Below are 16,752 nucleotides of genomic sequence, written 5' to 3' on the forward strand. Positions count from 1 at the left end.
AGTCCCATTTAATTCAGTGGGGCTTACTGTATGCGTTCTCTGTATTGCAATTTTGTATAGGAAGATTTTCTTTTTCTTTGAACTCATTAACAGAACAGGCCCTTGCTTTACCAAAATGATTGTTGGACTTTGCCCCTTGAATAGAAATTTTCATTTTTCTGTGTCACTCTCATGTAGCTCTAATTTAATGTCTTAGAGTAAACGCAGACCTCCATGTGAATAGTTTTTTGTGCATTTAGGAAAAATGTTAACTGCAAAGTCCACCACATTCAGTTGAAATTTTATCAAAGAATAAACTTCCAGTGGGGCTTACTCCCAGGAAAATATTCTTTTACATTAATGGTGCAAAGGTAAGAGCTAGAACAGGGGTAGGGAACCTGCGGCTCTCCAGATGTTCAGGAACTACAATTCCCAGCAGCCCCTTCCTGCATGGCCAATGGGGGGGGTGGGGGGGGGGGGGGGTGGGGGGGGGGGGGGGTGGGGGGGGGGGGGGGTGGGGGGGGGGGGGGGTGGGGGGGGGGGGGGGTGGGGGGGGGGGGGGGTGGGGGGGGGGGGGGGTGGGGGGGGGGGGGGGTGGGGGGGGGGGGGGGTGGGGGGGGGGGGGGGTGGGGGGGGGGGGGGGTGGGGGGGGGGGGGGGTGGGGGGGGGGGGGGGTGGGGGGGGGGGGGGGTGGGGGGGGGGGGGGGTGGGGGGGGGGGGGGGTGGGGGGGGGGGGGGGTGGGGGGGGGGGGGGGTGGGGGGGGGGGGGGGTGGGGGGGGGGGGGGGTGGGGGGGGGGGGGGGTGGGGGGGGGGGGGGGTGGGGGGGGGGGGGGGTGGGGGGGGGGGGGGGTGGGGGGGGGGGGGGGTGGGGGGGGGGGGGGGTGGGGGGGGGGGGGGGTGGGGGGGGGGGGGGGTGGGGGGGGGGGGGGGTGGGGGGGGGGGGGGGTGGGGGGGGGGGGGGGTGGGGGGGGGGGGGGGTGGGGGGGGGGGGGGGTGGGGGGGGGGGGGGGTGGGGGGGGGGGGGGGTGGGGGGGGGGGGGGGTGGGGGGGGGGGGGGGTGGGGGGGGGGGGGGGTGGGGGGGGGGGGGGGTGGGGGGGGGGGGGGGTGGGGGGGGGGGGGGGTGGGGGGGGGGGGGGGTGGGGGGGGGGGGGGGTGGGGGGGGGGGGGGGTGGGGGGGGGGGGGGGTGGGGGGGGGGGGGGGTGGGGGGGGGGGGGGGTGGGGGGGGGGGGGGGTGGGGGGGGGGGGGGGTGGGGGGGGGGGGGGGTGGGGGGGGGGGGGGGTGGGGGGGGGGGGGGGTGGGGGGGGGGGGGGGTGGGGGGGGGGGGGGGTGGGGGGGGGGGGGGGTGGGGGGGGGGGGGGGTGGGGGGGGGGGGGGGTGGGGGGGGGGGGGGGTGGGGGGGGGGGGGGGTGGGGGGGGGGGGGGGTGGGGGGGGGGGGGGGTGGGGGGGGGGGGGGGTGGGGGGGGGGGGGGGTGGGGGGGGGGGGGGGTGGGGGGGGGGGGGGGTGGGGGGGGGGGGGGGTGGGGGGGGGGGGGGGTGGGGGGGGGGGGGGGTGGGGGGGGGGGGGGGTGGGGGGGGGGGGGGGTGGGGGGGGGGGGGGGTGGGGGGGGGGGGGGGTGGGGGGGGGGGGGGGTGGGGGGGGGGGGGGGTGGGGGGGGGGGGGGGTGGGGGGGGGGGGGGGTGGGGGGGGGGGGGGGTGGGGGGGGGGGGGGGTGGGGGGGGGGGGGGGTGGGGGGGGGGGGGGGTGGGGGGGGGGGGGGGTGGGGGGGGGGGGGGGTGGGGGGGGGGGGGGGTGGGGGGGGGGGGGGGTGGGGGGGGGGGGGGGTGGGGGGGGGGGGGGGTGGGGGGGGGGGGGGGTGGGGGGGGGGGGGGGTGGGGGGGGGGGGGGGTGGGGGGGGGGGGGGGTGGGGGGGGGGGGGGGTGGGGGGGGGGGGGGGTGGGGGGGGGGGGGGGTGGGGGGGGGGGGGGGTGGGGGGGGGGGGGGGTGGGGGGGGGGGGGGGTGGGGGGGGGGGGGGGTGGGGGGGGGGGGGGGTGGGGGGGGGGGGGGGTGGGGGGGGGGGGGGGTGGGGGGGGGGGGGGGTGGGGGGGGGGGGGGGTGGGGGGGGGGGGGGGTGGGGGGGGGGGGGGGTGGGGGGGGGGGGGGGTGGGGGGGGGGGGGGGTGGGGGGGGGGGGGGGTGGGGGGGGGGGGGGGTGGGGGGGGGGGGGGGTGGGGGGGGGGGGGGGTGGGGGGGGGGGGGGGTGGGGGGGGGGGGGGGTGGGGGGGGGGGGGGGTGGGGGGGGGGGGGGGTGGGGGGGGGGGGGGGTGGGGGGGGGGGGGGGTGGGGGGGGGGGGGGGTGGGGGGGGGGGGGGGTGGGGGGGGGGGGGGGTGGGGGGGGGGGGGGGTGGGGGGGGGGGGGGGTGGGGGGGGGGGGGGGTGGGGGGGGGGGGGGGTGGGGGGGGGGGGGGGTGGGGGGGGGGGGGGGTGGGGGGGGGGGGGGGTGGGGGGGGGGGGGGGTGGGGGGGGGGGGGGGTGGGGGGGGGGGGGGGTGGGGGGGGGGGGGGGTGGGGGGGGGGGGGGGTGGGGGGGGGGGGGGGTGGGGGGGGGGGGGGGTGGGGGGGGGGGGGGGTGGGGGGGGGGGGGGGTGGGGGGGGGGGGGGGTGGGGGGGGGGGGGGGTGGGGGGGGGGGGGGGTGGGGGGGGGGGGGGGTGGGGGGGGGGGGGGGTGGGGGGGGGGGGGGGTGGGGGGGGGGGGGGGTGGGGGGGGGGGGGGGTGGGGGGGGGGGGGGGTGGGGGGGGGGGGGGGTGGGGGGGGGGGGGGGTGGGGGGGGGGGGGGGTGGGGGGGGGGGGGGGTGGGGGGGGGGGGGGGTGGGGGGGGGGGGGGGTGGGGGGGGGGGGGGGTGGGGGGGGGGGGGGGTGGGGGGGGGGGGGGGTGGGGGGGGGGGGGGGTGGGGGGGGGGGGGGGTGGGGGGGGGGGGGGGTGGGGGGGGGGGGGGGTGGGGGGGGGGGGGGGTGGGGGGGGGGGGGGGTGGGGGGGGGGGGGGGTGGGGGGGGGGGGGGGTGGGGGGGGGGGGGGGTGGGGGGGGGGGGGGGTGGGGGGGGGGGGGGGTGGGGGGGGGGGGGGGTGGGGGGGGGGGGGGGTGGGGGGGGGGGGGGGTGGGGGGGGGGGGGGGTGGGGGGGGGGGGGGGTGGGGGGGGGGGGGGGTGGGGGGGGGGGGGGGTGGGGGGGGGGGGGGGTGGGGGGGGGGGGGGGTGGGGGGGGGGGGGGGTGGGGGGGGGGGGGGGTGGGGGGGGGGGGGGGTGGGGGGGGGGGGGGGTGGGGGGGGGGGGGGGTGGGGGGGGGGGGGGGTGGGGGGGGGGGGGGGTGGGGGGGGGGGGGGGTGGGGGGGGGGGGGGGTGGGGGGGGGGGGGGGTGGGGGGGGGGGGGGGTGGGGGGGGGGGGGGGTGGGGGGGGGGGGGGGTGGGGGGGGGGGGGGGTGGGGGGGGGGGGGGGTGGGGGGGGGGGGGGGTGGGGGGGGGGGGGGGTGGGGGGGGGGGGGGGTGGGGGGGGGGGGGGGTGGGGGGGGGGGGGGGTGGGGGGGGGGGGGGGTGGGGGGGGGGGGGGGTGGGGGGGGGGGGGGGTGGGGGGGGGGGGGGGTGGGGGGGGGGGGGGGTGGGGGGGGGGGGGGGTGGGGGGGGGGGGGGGTGGGGGGGGGGGGGGGTGGGGGGGGGGGGGGGTGGGGGGGGGGGGGGGTGGGGGGGGGGGGGGGTGGGGGGGGGGGGGGGTGGGGGGGGGGGGGGGTGGGGGGGGGGGGGGGTGGGGGGGGGGGGGGGTGGGGGGGGGGGGGGGTGGGGGGGGGGGGGGGTGGGGGGGGGGGGGGGTGGGGGGGGGGGGGGGTGGGGGGGGGGGGGGGTGGGGGGGGGGGGGGGTGGGGGGGGGGGGGGGTGGGGGGGGGGGGGGGTGGGGGGGGGGGGGGGTGGGGGGGGGGGGGGGTGGGGGGGGGGGGGGGTGGGGGGGGGGGGGGGTGGGGGGGGGGGGGGGTGGGGGGGGGGGGGGGTGGGGGGGGGGGGGGGTGGGGGGGGGGGGGGGTGGGGGGGGGGGGGGGTGGGGGGGGGGGGGGGTGGGGGGGGGGGGGGGTGGGGGGGGGGGGGGGTGGGGGGGGGGGGGGGTGGGGGGGGGGGGGGGTGGGGGGGGGGGGGGGTGGGGGGGGGGGGGGGTGGGGGGGGGGGGGGGTGGGGGGGGGGGGGGGTGGGGGGGGGGGGGGGTGGGGGGGGGGGGGGGTGGGGGGGGGGGGGGGTGGGGGGGGGGGGGGGTGGGGGGGGGGGGGGGTGGGGGGGGGGGGGGGTGGGGGGGGGGGGGGGTGGGGGGGGGGGGGGGTGGGGGGGGGGGGGGGTGGGGGGGGGGGGGGGTGGGGGGGGGGGGGGGTGGGGGGGGGGGGGGGTGGGGGGGGGGGGGGGTGGGGGGGGGGGGGGGTGGGGGGGGGGGGGGGTGGGGGGGGGGGGGGGTGGGGGGGGGGGGGGGTGGGGGGGGGGGGGGGTGGGGGGGGGGGGGGGTGGGGGGGGGGGGGGGTGGGGGGGGGGGGGGGTGGGGGGGGGGGGGGGTGGGGGGGGGGGGGGGTGGGGGGGGGGGGGGGTGGGGGGGGGGGGGGGTGGGGGGGGGGGGGGGTGGGGGGGGGGGGGGGTGGGGGGGGGGGGGGGTGGGGGGGGGGGGGGGTGGGGGGGGGGGGGGGTGGGGGGGGGGGGGGGTGGGGGGGGGGGGGGGTGGGGGGGGGGGGGGGTGGGGGGGGGGGGGGGTGGGGGGGGGGGGGGGTGGGGGGGGGGGGGGGTGGGGGGGGGGGGGGGTGGGGGGGGGGGGGGGTGGGGGGGGGGGGGGGTGGGGGGGGGGGGGGGTGGGGGGGGGGGGGGGTGGGGGGGGGGGGGGGTGGGGGGGGGGGGGGGTGGGGGGGGGGGGGGGTGGGGGGGGGGGGGGGTGGGGGGGGGGGGGGGTGGGGGGGGGGGGGGGTGGGGGGGGGGGGGGGTGGGGGGGGGGGGGGGTGGGGGGGGGGGGGGGTGGGGGGGGGGGGGGGTGGGGGGGGGGGGGGGTGGGGGGGGGGGGGGGTGGGGGGGGGGGGGGGTGGGGGGGGGGGGGGGTGGGGGGGGGGGGGGGTGGGGGGGGGGGGGGGTGGGGGGGGGGGGGGGTGGGGGGGGGGGGGGGTGGGGGGGGGGGGGGGTGGGGGGGGGGGGGGGTGGGGGGGGGGGGGGGTGGGGGGGGGGGGGGGTGGGGGGGGGGGGGGGTGGGGGGGGGGGGGGGTGGGGGGGGGGGGGGGTGGGGGGGGGGGGGGGTGGGGGGGGGGGGGGGTGGGGGGGGGGGGGGGTGGGGGGGGGGGGGGGTGGGGGGGGGGGGGGGTGGGGGGGGGGGGGGGTGGGGGGGGGGGGGGGTGGGGGGGGGGGGGGGTGGGGGGGGGGGGGGGTGGGGGGGGGGGGGGGTGGGGGGGGGGGGGGGTGGGGGGGGGGGGGGGTGGGGGGGGGGGGGGGTGGGGGGGGGGGGGGGTGGGGGGGGGGGGGGGTGGGGGGGGGGGGGGGTGGGGGGGGGGGGGGGTGGGGGGGGGGGGGGGTGGGGGGGGGGGGGGGTGGGGGGGGGGGGGGGTGGGGGGGGGGGGGGGTGGGGGGGGGGGGGGGTGGGGGGGGGGGGGGGTGGGGGGGGGGGGGGGTGGGGGGGGGGGGGGGTGGGGGGGGGGGGGGGTGGGGGGGGGGGGGGGTGGGGGGGGGGGGGGGTGGGGGGGGGGGGGGGTGGGGGGGGGGGGGGGTGGGGGGGGGGGGGGGTGGGGGGGGGGGGGGGTGGGGGGGGGGGGGGGTGGGGGGGGGGGGGGGTGGGGGGGGGGGGGGGTGGGGGGGGGGGGGGGTGGGGGGGGGGGGGGGTGGGGGGGGGGGGGGGTGGGGGGGGGGGGGGGTGGGGGGGGGGGGGGGTGGGGGGGGGGGGGGGTGGGGGGGGGGGGGGGTGGGGGGGGGGGGGGGTGGGGGGGGGGGGGGGTGGGGGGGGGGGGGGGTGGGGGGGGGGGGGGGTGGGGGGGGGGGGGGGTGGGGGGGGGGGGGGGTGGGGGGGGGGGGGGGTGGGGGGGGGGGGGGGTGGGGGGGGGGGGGGGTGGGGGGGGGGGGGGGTGGGGGGGGGGGGGGGTGGGGGGGGGGGGGGGTGGGGGGGGGGGGGGGTGGGGGGGGGGGGGGGTGGGGGGGGGGGGGGGTGGGGGGGGGGGGGGGTGGGGGGGGGGGGGGGTGGGGGGGGGGGGGGGTGGGGGGGGGGGGGGGTGGGGGGGGGGGGGGGTGGGGGGGGGGGGGGGTGGGGGGGGGGGGGGGTGGGGGGGGGGGGGGGTGGGGGGGGGGGGGGGTGGGGGGGGGGGGGGGTGGGGGGGGGGGGGGGTGGGGGGGGGGGGGGGTGGGGGGGGGGGGGGGTGGGGGGGGGGGGGGGTGGGGGGGGGGGGGGGTGGGGGGGGGGGGGGGTGGGGGGGGGGGGGGGTGGGGGGGGGGGGGGGTGGGGGGGGGGGGGGGTGGGGGGGGGGGGGGGTGGGGGGGGGGGGGGGTGGGGGGGGGGGGGGGTGGGGGGGGGGGGGGGTGGGGGGGGGGGGGGGTGGGGGGGGGGGGGGGTGGGGGGGGGGGGGGGTGGGGGGGGGGGGGGGTGGGGGGGGGGGGGGGTGGGGGGGGGGGGGGGTGGGGGGGGGGGGGGGTGGGGGGGGGGGGGGGTGGGGGGGGGGGGGGGTGGGGGGGGGGGGGGGTGGGGGGGGGGGGGGGTGGGGGGGGGGGGGGGTGGGGGGGGGGGGGGGTGGGGGGGGGGGGGGGTGGGGGGGGGGGGGGGTGGGGGGGGGGGGGGGTGGGGGGGGGGGGGGGTGGGGGGGGGGGGGGGTGGGGGGGGGGGGGGGTGGGGGGGGGGGGGGGTGGGGGGGGGGGGGGGTGGGGGGGGGGGGGGGTGGGGGGGGGGGGGGGTGGGGGGGGGGGGGGGTGGGGGGGGGGGGGGGTGGGGGGGGGGGGGGGTGGGGGGGGGGGGGGGTGGGGGGGGGGGGGGGTGGGGGGGGGGGGGGGTGGGGGGGGGGGGGGGTGGGGGGGGGGGGGGGTGGGGGGGGGGGGGGGTGGGGGGGGGGGGGGGTGGGGGGGGGGGGGGGTGGGGGGGGGGGGGGGTGGGGGGGGGGGGGGGTGGGGGGGGGGGGGGGTGGGGGGGGGGGGGGGTGGGGGGGGGGGGGGGTGGGGGGGGGGGGGGGTGGGGGGGGGGGGGGGTGGGGGGGGGGGGGGGTGGGGGGGGGGGGGGGTGGGGGGGGGGGGGGGTGGGGGGGGGGGGGGGTGGGGGGGGGGGGGGGTGGGGGGGGGGGGGGGTGGGGGGGGGGGGGGGTGGGGGGGGGGGGGGGTGGGGGGGGGGGGGGGTGGGGGGGGGGGGGGGTGGGGGGGGGGGGGGGTGGGGGGGGGGGGGGGTGGGGGGGGGGGGGGGTGGGGGGGGGGGGGGGTGGGGGGGGGGGGGGGTGGGGGGGGGGGGGGGTGGGGGGGGGGGGGGGTGGGGGGGGGGGGGGGTGGGGGGGGGGGGGGGTGGGGGGGGGGGGGGGTGGGGGGGGGGGGGGGTGGGGGGGGGGGGGGGTGGGGGGGGGGGGGGGTGGGGGGGGGGGGGGGTGGGGGGGGGGGGGGGTGGGGGGGGGGGGGGGTGGGGGGGGGGGGGGGTGGGGGGGGGGGGGGGTGGGGGGGGGGGGGGGTGGGGGGGGGGGGGGGTGGGGGGGGGGGGGGGTGGGGGGGGGGGGGGGTGGGGGGGGGGGGGGGTGGGGGGGGGGGGGGGTGGGGGGGGGGGGGGGTGGGGGGGGGGGGGGGTGGGGGGGGGGGGGGGTGGGGGGGGGGGGGGGTGGGGGGGGGGGGGGGTGGGGGGGGGGGGGGGTGGGGGGGGGGGGGGGTGGGGGGGGGGGGGGGTGGGGGGGGGGGGGGGTGGGGGGGGGGGGGGGTGGGGGGGGGGGGGGGTGGGGGGGGGGGGGGGTGGGGGGGGGGGGGGGTGGGGGGGGGGGGGGGTGGGGGGGGGGGGGGGTGGGGGGGGGGGGGGGTGGGGGGGGGGGGGGGTGGGGGGGGGGGGGGGTGGGGGGGGGGGGGGGTGGGGGGGGGGGGGGGTGGGGGGGGGGGGGGGTGGGGGGGGGGGGGGGTGGGGGGGGGGGGGGGTGGGGGGGGGGGGGGGTGGGGGGGGGGGGGGGTGGGGGGGGGGGGGGGTGGGGGGGGGGGGGGGTGGGGGGGGGGGGGGGTGGGGGGGGGGGGGGGTGGGGGGGGGGGGGGGTGGGGGGGGGGGGGGGTGGGGGGGGGGGGGGGTGGGGGGGGGGGGGGGTGGGGGGGGGGGGGGGTGGGGGGGGGGGGGGGTGGGGGGGGGGGGGGGTGGGGGGGGGGGGGGGTGGGGGGGGGGGGGGGTGGGGGGGGGGGGGGGTGGGGGGGGGGGGGGGTGGGGGGGGGGGGGGGTGGGGGGGGGGGGGGGTGGGGGGGGGGGGGGGTGGGGGGGGGGGGGGGTGGGGGGGGGGGGGGGTGGGGGGGGGGGGGGGTGGGGGGGGGGGGGGGTGGGGGGGGGGGGGGGTGGGGGGGGGGGGGGGTGGGGGGGGGGGGGGGTGGGGGGGGGGGGGGGTGGGGGGGGGGGGGGGTGGGGGGGGGGGGGGGTGGGGGGGGGGGGGGGTGGGGGGGGGGGGGGGTGGGGGGGGGGGGGGGTGGGGGGGGGGGGGGGTGGGGGGGGGGGGGGGTGGGGGGGGGGGGGGGTGGGGGGGGGGGGGGGTGGGGGGGGGGGGGGGTGGGGGGGGGGGGGGGTGGGGGGGGGGGGGGGTGGGGGGGGGGGGGGGTGGGGGGGGGGGGGGGTGGGGGGGGGGGGGGGTGGGGGGGGGGGGGGGTGGGGGGGGGGGGGGGTGGGGGGGGGGGGGGGTGGGGGGGGGGGGGGGTGGGGGGGGGGGGGGGTGGGGGGGGGGGGGGGTGGGGGGGGGGGGGGGTGGGGGGGGGGGGGGGTGGGGGGGGGGGGGGGTGGGGGGGGGGGGGGGTGGGGGGGGGGGGGGGTGGGGGGGGGGGGGGGTGGGGGGGGGGGGGGGTGGGGGGGGGGGGGGGTGGGGGGGGGGGGGGGTGGGGGGGGGGGGGGGTGGGGGGGGGGGGGGGTGGGGGGGGGGGGGGGTGGGGGGGGGGGGGGGTGGGGGGGGGGGGGGGTGGGGGGGGGGGGGGGTGGGGGGGGGGGGGGGTGGGGGGGGGGGGGGGTGGGGGGGGGGGGGGGTGGGGGGGGGGGGGGGTGGGGGGGGGGGGGGGTGGGGGGGGGGGGGGGTGGGGGGGGGGGGGGGTGGGGGGGGGGGGGGGTGGGGGGGGGGGGGGGTGGGGGGGGGGGGGGGTGGGGGGGGGGGGGGGTGGGGGGGGGGGGGGGTGGGGGGGGGGGGGGGTGGGGGGGGGGGGGGGTGGGGGGGGGGGGGGGTGGGGGGGGGGGGGGGTGGGGGGGGGGGGGGGTGGGGGGGGGGGGGGGTGGGGGGGGGGGGGGGTGGGGGGGGGGGGGGGTGGGGGGGGGGGGGGGTGGGGGGGGGGGGGGGTGGGGGGGGGGGGGGGTGGGGGGGGGGGGGGGTGGGGGGGGGGGGGGGTGGGGGGGGGGGGGGGTGGGGGGGGGGGGGGGTGGGGGGGGGGGGGGGTGGGGGGGGGGGGGGGTGGGGGGGGGGGGGGGTGGGGGGGGGGGGGGGTGGGGGGGGGGGGGGGTGGGGGGGGGGGGGGGTGGGGGGGGGGGGGGGTGGGGGGGGGGGGGGGTGGGGGGGGGGGGGGGTGGGGGGGGGGGGGGGTGGGGGGGGGGGGGGGTGGGGGGGGGGGGGGGTGGGGGGGGGGGGGGGTGGGGGGGGGGGGGGGTGGGGGGGGGGGGGGGTGGGGGGGGGGGGGGGTGGGGGGGGGGGGGGGTGGGGGGGGGGGGGGGTGGGGGGGGGGGGGGGTGGGGGGGGGGGGGGGTGGGGGGGGGGGGGGGTGGGGGGGGGGGGGGGTGGGGGGGGGGGGGGGTGGGGGGGGGGGGGGGTGGGGGGGGGGGGGGGTGGGGGGGGGGGGGGGTGGGGGGGGGGGGGGGTGGGGGGGGGGGGGGGTGGGGGGGGGGGGGGGTGGGGGGGGGGGGGGGTGGGGGGGGGGGGGGGTGGGGGGGGGGGGGGGTGGGGGGGGGGGGGGGTGGGGGGGGGGGGGGGTGGGGGGGGGGGGGGGTGGGGGGGGGGGGGGGTGGGGGGGGGGGGGGGTGGGGGGGGGGGGGGGTGGGGGGGGGGGGGGGTGGGGGGGGGGGGGGGTGGGGGGGGGGGGGGGTGGGGGGGGGGGGGGGTGGGGGGGGGGGGGGGTGGGGGGGGGGGGGGGTGGGGGGGGGGGGGGGTGGGGGGGGGGGGGGGTGGGGGGGGGGGGGGGTGGGGGGGGGGGGGGGTGGGGGGGGGGGGGGGTGGGGGGGGGGGGGGGTGGGGGGGGGGGGGGGTGGGGGGGGGGGGGGGTGGGGGGGGGGGGGGGTGGGGGGGGGGGGGGGTGGGGGGGGGGGGGGGTGGGGGGGGGGGGGGGTGGGGGGGGGGGGGGGTGGGGGGGGGGGGGGGTGGGGGGGGGGGGGGGTGGGGGGGGGGGGGGGTGGGGGGGGGGGGGGGTGGGGGGGGGGGGGGGTGGGGGGGGGGGGGGGTGGGGGGGGGGGGGGGTGGGGGGGGGGGGGGGTGGGGGGGGGGGGGGGTGGGGGGGGGGGGGGGTGGGGGGGGGGGGGGGTGGGGGGGGGGGGGGGTGGGGGGGGGGGGGGGTGGGGGGGGGGGGGGGTGGGGGGGGGGGGGGGTGGGGGGGGGGGGGGGTGGGGGGGGGGGGGGGTGGGGGGGGGGGGGGGTGGGGGGGGGGGGGGGTGGGGGGGGGGGGGGGTGGGGGGGGGGGGGGGTGGGGGGGGGGGGGGGTGGGGGGGGGGGGGGGTGGGGGGGGGGGGGGGTGGGGGGGGGGGGGGGTGGGGGGGGGGGGGGGTGGGGGGGGGGGGGGGTGGGGGGGGGGGGGGGTGGGGGGGGGGGGGGGTGGGGGGGGGGGGGGGTGGGGGGGGGGGGGGGTGGGGGGGGGGGGGGGTGGGGGGGGGGGGGGGTGGGGGGGGGGGGGGGTGGGGGGGGGGGGGGGTGGGGGGGGGGGGGGGTGGGGGGGGGGGGGGGTGGGGGGGGGGGGGGGTGGGGGGGGGGGGGGGTGGGGGGGGGGGGGGGTGGGGGGGGGGGGGGGTGGGGGGGGGGGGGGGTGGGGGGGGGGGGGGGTGGGGGGGGGGGGGGGTGGGGGGGGGGGGGGGTGGGGGGGGGGGGGGGTGGGGGGGGGGGGGGGTGGGGGGGGGGGGGGGTGGGGGGGGGGGGGGGTGGGGGGGGGGGGGGGTGGGGGGGGGGGGGGGTGGGGGGGGGGGGGGGTGGGGGGGGGGGGGGGTGGGGGGGGGGGGGGGTGGGGGGGGGGGGGGGTGGGGGGGGGGGGGGGTGGGGGGGGGGGGGGGTGGGGGGGGGGGGGGGTGGGGGGGGGGGGGGGTGGGGGGGGGGGGGGGTGGGGGGGGGGGGGGGTGGGGGGGGGGGGGGGTGGGGGGGGGGGGGGGTGGGGGGGGGGGGGGGTGGGGGGGGGGGGGGGTGGGGGGGGGGGGGGGTGGGGGGGGGGGGGGGTGGGGGGGGGGGGGGGTGGGGGGGGGGGGGGGTGGGGGGGGGGGGGGGTGGGGGGGGGGGGGGGTGGGGGGGGGGGGGGGTGGGGGGGGGGGGGGGTGGGGGGGGGGGGGGGTGGGGGGGGGGGGGGGTGGGGGGGGGGGGGGGTGGGGGGGGGGGGGGGTGGGGGGGGGGGGGGGTGGGGGGGGGGGGGGGTGGGGGGGGGGGGGGGTGGGGGGGGGGGGGGGTGGGGGGGGGGGGGGGTGGGGGGGGGGGGGGGTGGGGGGGGGGGGGGGTGGGGGGGGGGGGGGGTGGGGGGGGGGGGGGGTGGGGGGGGGGGGGGGTGGGGGGGGGGGGGGGTGGGGGGGGGGGGGGGTGGGGGGGGGGGGGGGTGGGGGGGGGGGGGGGTGGGGGGGGGGGGGGGTGGGGGGGGGGGGGGGTGGGGGGGGGGGGGGGTGGGGGGGGGGGGGGGTGGGGGGGGGGGGGGGTGGGGGGGGGGGGGGGTGGGGGGGGGGGGGGGTGGGGGGGGGGGGGGGTGGGGGGGGGGGGGGGTGGGGGGGGGGGGGGGTGGGGGGGGGGGGGGGTGGGGGGGGGGGGGGGTGGGGGGGGGGGGGGGTGGGGGGGGGGGGGGGTGGGGGGGGGGGGGGGTGGGGGGGGGGGGGGGTGGGGGGGGGGGGGGGTGGGGGGGGGGGGGGGTGGGGGGGGGGGGGGGTGGGGGGGGGGGGGGGTGGGGGGGGGGGGGGGTGGGGGGGGGGGGGGGTGGGGGGGGGGGGGGGTGGGGGGGGGGGGGGGTGGGGGGGGGGGGGGGTGGGGGGGGGGGGGGGTGGGGGGGGGGGGGGGTGGGGGGGGGGGGGGGTGGGGGGGGGGGGGGGTGGGGGGGGGGGGGGGTGGGGGGGGGGGGGGGTGGGGGGGGGGGGGGGTGGGGGGGGGGGGGGGTGGGGGGGGGGGGGGGTGGGGGGGGGGGGGGGTGGGGGGGGGGGGGGGTGGGGGGGGGGGGGGGTGGGGGGGGGGGGGGGTGGGGGGGGGGGGGGGTGGGGGGGGGGGGGGGTGGGGGGGGGGGGGGGTGGGGGGGGGGGGGGGTGGGGGGGGGGGGGGGTGGGGGGGGGGGGGGGTGGGGGGGGGGGGGGGTGGGGGGGGGGGGGGGTGGGGGGGGGGGGGGGTGGGGGGGGGGGGGGGTGGGGGGGGGGGGGGGTGGGGGGGGGGGGGGGTGGGGGGGGGGGGGGGTGGGGGGGGGGGGGGGTGGGGGGGGGGGGGGGTGGGGGGGGGGGGGGGTGGGGGGGGGGGGGGGTGGGGGGGGGGGGGGGTGGGGGGGGGGGGGGGTGGGGGGGGGGGGGGGTGGGGGGGGGGGGGGGTGGGGGGGGGGGGGGGTGGGGGGGGGGGGGGGTGGGGGGGGGGGGGGGTGGGGGGGGGGGGGGGTGGGGGGGGGGGGGGGTGGGGGGGGGGGGGGGTGGGGGGGGGGGGGGGTGGGGGGGGGGGGGGGTGGGGGGGGGGGGGGGTGGGGGGGGGGGGGGGTGGGGGGGGGGGGGGGTGGGGGGGGGGGGGGGTGGGGGGGGGGGGGGGTGGGGGGGGGGGGGGGTGGGGGGGGGGGGGGGTGGGGGGGGGGGGGGGTGGGGGGGGGGGGGGGTGGGGGGGGGGGGGGGTGGGGGGGGGGGGGGGTGGGGGGGGGGGGGGGTGGGGGGGGGGGGGGGTGGGGGGGGGGGGGGGTGGGGGGGGGGGGGGGTGGGGGGGGGGGGGGGTGGGGGGGGGGGGGGGTGGGGGGGGGGGGGGGTGGGGGGGGGGGGGGGTGGGGGGGGGGGGGGGTGGGGGGGGGGGGGGGTGGGGGGGGGGGGGGGTGGGGGGGGGGGGGGGTGGGGGGGGGGGGGGGTGGGGGGGGGGGGGGGTGGGGGGGGGGGGGGGTGGGGGGGGGGGGGGGTGGGGGGGGGGGGGGGTGGGGGGGGGGGGGGGTGGGGGGGGGGGGGGGTGGGGGGGGGGGGGGGTGGGGGGGGGGGGGGGTGGGGGGGGGGGGGGGTGGGGGGGGGGGGGGGTGGGGGGGGGGGGGGGTGGGGGGGGGGGGGGGTGGGGGGGGGGGGGGGTGGGGGGGGGGGGGGGTGGGGGGGGGGGGGGGTGGGGGGGGGGGGGGGTGGGGGGGGGGGGGGGTGGGGGGGGGGGGGGGTGGGGGGGGGGGGGGGTGGGGGGGGGGGGGGGTGGGGGGGGGGGGGGGTGGGGGGGGGGGGGGGTGGGGGGGGGGGGGGGTGGGGGGGGGGGGGGGTGGGGGGGGGGGGGGGTGGGGGGGGGGGGGGGTGGGGGGGGGGGGGGGTGGGGGGGGGGGGGGGTGGGGGGGGGGGGGGGTGGGGGGGGGGGGGGGTGGGGGGGGGGGGGGGTGGGGGGGGGGGGGGGTGGGGGGGGGGGGGGGTGGGGGGGGGGGGGGGTGGGGGGGGGGGGGGGTGGGGGGGGGGGGGGGTGGGGGGGGGGGGGGGTGGGGGGGGGGGGGGGTGGGGGGGGGGGGGGGTGGGGGGGGGGGGGGGTGGGGGGGGGGGGGGGTGGGGGGGGGGGGGGGTGGGGGGGGGGGGGGGTGGGGGGGGGGGGGGGTGGGGGGGGGGGGGGGTGGGGGGGGGGGGGGGTGGGGGGGGGGGGGGGTGGGGGGGGGGGGGGGTGGGGGGGGGGGGGGGTGGGGGGGGGGGGGGGTGGGGGGGGGGGGGGGTGGGGGGGGGGGGGGGTGGGGGGGGGGGGGGGTGGGGGGGGGGGGGGGTGGGGGGGGGGGGGGGTGGGGGGGGGGGGGGGTGGGGGGGGGGGGGGGTGGGGGGGGGGGGGGGTGGGGGGGGGGGGGGGTGGGGGGGGGGGGGGGTGGGGGGGGGGGGGGGTGGGGGGGGGGGGGGGTGGGGGGGGGGGGGGGTGGGGGGGGGGGGGGGTGGGGGGGGGGGGGGGTGGGGGGGGGGGGGGGTGGGGGGGGGGGGGGGTGGGGGGGGGGGGGGGTGGGGGGGGGGGGGGGTGGGGGGGGGGGGGGGTGGGGGGGGGGGGGGGTGGGGGGGGGGGGGGGTGGGGGGGGGGGGGGGTGGGGGGGGGGGGGGGTGGGGGGGGGGGGGGGTGGGGGGGGGGGGGGGTGGGGGGGGGGGGGGGTGGGGGGGGGGGGGGGTGGGGGGGGGGGGGGGTGGGGGGGGGGGGGGGTGGGGGGGGGGGGGGGTGGGGGGGGGGGGGGGTGGGGGGGGGGGGGGGTGGGGGGGGGGGGGGGTGGGGGGGGGGGGGGGTGGGGGGGGGGGGGGGTGGGGGGGGGGGGGGGTGGGGGGGGGGGGGGGTGGGGGGGGGGGGGGGTGGGGGGGGGGGGGGGTGGGGGGGGGGGGGGGTGGGGGGGGGGGGGGGTGGGGGGGGGGGGGGGTGGGGGGGGGGGGGGGTGGGGGGGGGGGGGGGTGGGGGGGGGGGGGGGTGGGGGGGGGGGGGGGTGGGGGGGGGGGGGGGTGGGGGGGGGGGGGGGTGGGGGGGGGGGGGGGTGGGGGGGGGGGGGGGTGGGGGGGGGGGGGGGTGGGGGGGGGGGGGGGTGGGGGGGGGGGGGGGTGGGGGGGGGGGGGGGTGGGGGGGGGGGGGGGTGGGGGGGGGGGGGGGTGGGGGGGGGGGGGGGTGGGGGGGGGGGGGGGTGGGGGGGGGGGGGGGTGGGGGGGGGGGGGGGTGGGGGGGGGGGGGGGTGGGGGGGGGGGGGGGTGGGGGGGGGGGGGGGTGGGGGGGGGGGGGGGTGGGGGGGGGGGGGGGTGGGGGGGGGGGGGGGTGGGGGGGGGGGGGGGTGGGGGGGGGGGGGGGTGGGGGGGTGGGGGGGGGGGGGGGGGGGGGGTGGGGGGGGGGGTGGGTTGGGGGGGGGGGGGGGGGCTGTGTGGGGGGGGGTGGGGTGGGGGGGGTGGTGGGGGGGGGGGGGGGGGGGGGGGGGGGGGGGGGGTGGGGTGGGCGGGGGGGGGTGGGGGGGGGGGGGGGCCTGGTCTGTGACTGATAGCACTGACCCCTGTAGCGTGTATGTGAATATCTTCTTCAATAGCAGTGGTTTTGTAAAGCTTGTTTCAGACTGACTCTCGAAGGTTTCAAAGATCCCAAAAGAATTTTCTGGGCTGACCAGCGACTGGCAAAGTTAAGTAGAAACTCGACCACGGAGCTCAGTACCAAAGTGGCAAAAGTCTCTGGATGGTTTTTAATCTACGGCAGGAAAAACACGCCCAGGTACATTTGGTATGAATCAATCCGCTGTGCTCTTCTTCTTTTTTAAGTTTCCATTTTGCCTTTTCTGTTTTTAATTACAGAGCTTTATATCGCCTAGTGAAGAGCCGCCTCGAGCCGGCTGAACGAGTCCCTGTTTTAACATCACGCTACCACTTTTAATGAAGCGCCCTTCACGCCCCGAGGAGCTGCGCACTAAAGCCGGTCTTCACACGTAGCTGGATTGACAAGAGGGGCCACACCCAGTCTAAATTTAAAAGTACATCCAAGGACTCATCTGCAAAAAACTTAAAAAAAAACCCTTTAGGACTTGTGACCCATCAGGCTGAAGGCAGCCACCCGGCCTTGTAGCAAGGCCCACCGAAAGTTCAGCAATGCCACAGCTTTGGCACATACCAAAGAAGGCTACTGAGCCAGTGTGGTGTAGTGGTTAAGAGCAGCAGACTCCACTCTGGCGGACGGGTTTGATTCCCCACTCTTCCAAGTGAGCAGCAGACTCTTATCTGGAGAACCGGGTTTGATTCCACACTCCTCCACATGAGCGGTGGGCTCTAATCTGGATAACCGGGTTTGATTCCACACTCCTCCACGTGAGCGGTGGGCTCTAATCTGGAGAACCGGGTTTGATTCCACACTCCTCCACGTGAGCGGTGGGCTCTAATCTGGATAACCGGGTTTGATTCCACACTCCTCCATTGAAGCGGTGGAATAATCTGGATAACCGGGTTTGATTCCACACTCCTCCACGTGAGCGGTGGGCTCTAATCTGGAGAACCGGGTTTGATTCCACACTCCTCCACGTGAGTGGTGGGGCTCTAATCTGGATAACGGGGTTTGATTCCACACTCCTCCACATGAGTGGTGGGTTCTAATCTGGATAACCGGGTTTGATTCCACACTCCTCCACGTGAGCGGTGGGCTCTAATCTGGATAACCGGGTTTGATTCCACACTCCTCCACGTGAGCGGTGGGCTCTAATCTGGATAACCGGGTTTGATTCCACACTCCTCCACGTGAGTGGTGGGCTCTAATCTGGATAACCGGGTTTGATTCCACACTCGTCCACATG

General features: G+C 88.9%; 1 protein-coding gene across 1 annotated transcript in view; it reads right to left on the reverse strand.

Moving 5' to 3' along the window:
- LOC125427900 (IQ motif and SEC7 domain-containing protein 2-like) overlaps positions 1 to 16,752 on the reverse strand; it is a 39,055-nt gene that overhangs the window by 16,036 nt on the left and 6,267 nt on the right. The gene's annotated exons all lie outside the window — the stretch shown is intronic.

Source organism: Sphaerodactylus townsendi, linkage group LG03 (genome assembly GCF_021028975.2).
Source record: "Sphaerodactylus townsendi isolate TG3544 linkage group LG03, MPM_Stown_v2.3, whole genome shotgun sequence".
NCBI lineage: Eukaryota > Metazoa > Chordata > Lepidosauria > Squamata > Sphaerodactylidae > Sphaerodactylus > Sphaerodactylus townsendi.